The 2,751-nt window shown below is 36.0% G+C and overlaps 1 long non-coding RNA gene across 1 annotated transcript; it reads right to left on the bottom strand.

Annotated features, from left to right (window-relative positions):
• Window positions 1-327: 327 nt before the first annotated feature.
• On the bottom strand, window positions 328-1,788 carry LOC148981467 (uncharacterized). Its single transcript, XR_016168627.1, has 4 exons — window positions 1,769-1,788; window positions 1,111-1,179; window positions 905-978; window positions 328-823 (listed from the first exon to the last, which is right to left on the bottom strand). It is a non-coding gene; the product is annotated as an uncharacterized LOC148981467 (long non-coding RNA).
• Between the last annotated feature and the right edge of the window lie 963 nt (window positions 1,789-2,751).

A 2,751-nucleotide genomic window follows, 5' to 3' on the forward strand; every position in this document is an offset into this window, starting at 1 on the left:
GAACAGTTTTCCTCTGCGTTTGTAATGTCTGCACAAAGGAGACGGGCAGCTGCTCGAAGATCTCTTTTGGAGAAAACTGTTGATTTTATACTCGAAAAATGTAAGTATCACTCCTTAAAAATTAATATTACCTCAGAATGAATTGCATTGTTAGCCCACCCCAAAACTTAAACAAAATAATAATATTAAATGCTGACCAACACTTAATTATATAACTTTTTTATATACTAAAAATATAATTTAATATAACAAGCAAATTTTAATTTGTTTCGTCATATGACAGTTATGCATAAATACATTTATATTCATAAATGCAGTGAAACATCTCAATTATCAGTCAATCGATGAATTAATGGATACATTAAATAAATAATTACATTTTATATACTGACAACAATAATAAAAATGAATAAATGAGTAAAAGAACAAATAAAAGTAACCATCACAATAAACAAATGCATTATACAAGTCAACAACACATGAAACAAAGCTTTATTCAAACTACAAACATGTATTTACAGCCGTTGAACACCACATCATGCTGACTCAACACAGCGGTTCCCATTCTGCAGCTTTATTCTGATGAATTCACCAGAGGGGACTGTGCCTTCTTCCCAGAGCTTGATGTTGTGCTGCGCTTCACAATCTGCGGCAATAAGGGCAGGTGGAGCGATAGAGGGTCTTGTAAGGGCAGGTGGAGAGATCGAGGGTCTCGTAAAGGCAGGTGGAGAGATGGAGGGACTCATCCATGGCACCACTTCCAGGATGCACCTCTGGGCTCCTCATCCTCAGTGCTCACACCAGTCTGCAGACATTTCAGATCCTACAAAAATGCACAAACATTATACAAAAGCAGTCATTTTAACACAATGTCATTTGATTTATCTATTAAAAATAACCTTACTTTATATTTGAGTAAAATCCCTAAAACAAATGCTGCCATCATCTTTCCTTGCAGGTCCTGCTCCACCACAAAAGCTATGCAGCAAATGCACAGAAATCAAGAATCAGAAAAGTGTTGTAATTTCTCTACTTGAATTTACAATAATTCAAATAAACTACAATTTAAGATTGCATAGATTTTGTTATCTATTTCTGTAGTATACTCACCCAAAGCCTTTGATGACAGCATTCAGCATCATGAGCCTCTCTCCACCGGATAAACACACGCGTGTTCTTCTGTCCTTGTAACATACAGACAAGATTCACATTATGAGCTCAACACTGAATTTACATGCTGAGGTTGATGTGTTAACTCACTTTTAATCCAACTTAAATGTTCATTAATATATCAACACTAATAAGGGACAAATTAAATATAACATATTTAGTTACTTTATAGATTTGTTTATTTACCGTATTTACAGCACATTTGTCTAATGTAAGTAGTGTTGACAACAGTGAATTATCCTTCATAATAGCACACATAACGTTACATCACTCAGATGTATTTTTCATGTTGGGATGTGCTCATCTGCAATACTTAAACAATATTTTCATTTCAGATGTAAATAGACATTTTAAATAAGCGTGTTTAAGATGTAACGTTATTTGGTTATGTAAATCCATTTTAGAAACTTACGTGTAGCCTACTTACTGGAGCTCCCCTGTTTAACTAACTAATAAAACATGTGTTTACAGCAAAATCACAACTATACTATACTGTCTAAGTCCTTTAGACCTTCAACAGTTAAAACGTTTACTCTATAGTAGTTTAACACATACGATTTAAACACATTTCGTGGTTCCAGGTTCCGTGTTTACTCACATTTGAAAACCCCCTGCTTCTTTTTTTTTTAATTTATTTTTATTTTATTTTATTTCAAGAATTACAATTACAGTCATGGGTACATTGAATAAACTAAATTAAAAAAAAACAAGAACTGATCTCCGCGATGTTGATAATGACGAATGCTCTCCTGTGGCCTCCTGGGATAGAAGAGTATCCATCGGATGAACACTCAAAAATCTTGGCGAAAGCAGGAGATCATCCGGGAACTTCTCGCCTACTCTTTTATGAGTACTGAGGTTTCAGACATACTACTCCTTTCAAATACTGTTTTCCCCTACTATATAGTACGAAAGTAGGAATATTCGGACGTACTATAAGTATACGTATGCCCGAATCTCGCGATAATTAGTACGTCACTCTGGTAATTCTCGCCTACTCTTTATGGATACTAAGGATACGGACATACTTATTCGCTCGCCTACTGCTTTTCCCCTACTATATAGTAGGGAAGTATGCGGTTTCGGACGCAGCCCATGTCTCATTGCCCTCTATCAGAATCCAGAGTTTTGAGAAGATTGGGGATACTTAATTTTTGAAAAAAAAAAACGTAAGGGGTACCACTGTCGTTTTTTTTTCTTGTCGAAATTTTGAGTTTCCATATCTCAGCTCTGGAAGGGTCTAGAGCCTCCATTTTTGCTCTCAGGACTAAGTCTCATGGCCCTCTATCAGAATCCAGAGTTTTGAGAAGATTGTGGAAACTTAATTTTTCGCCCCTCCAAAAAAAACGTAAGGGGTACTACTGTCGTTTTTTTTTTCTGGTCGAAATTTTGAGTTTCGATATCTCAGCTCTGGAAGGGTCTAGAGCCTCCATTTTTGCACTCAGGACTAAGTCTCATTGCCCTCTATCAGAATCCAGAGTTTTGAGAAGATTGGGGAAACTTAATTTTTCGCCCCCCCCCCAAAAAAAACGTAAGGGGTACCACTGTCGTTTTTTTTTTTTTCGGGTCGAAATTTTAAGT

Source organism: Pimephales promelas, chromosome 5 (assembly GCF_988280905.1).
Source record: "Pimephales promelas chromosome 5, fPimPro1.hap1.1, whole genome shotgun sequence".
NCBI classification, from domain to species: Eukaryota; Metazoa; Chordata; class Actinopteri; order Cypriniformes; family Leuciscidae; genus Pimephales; species Pimephales promelas.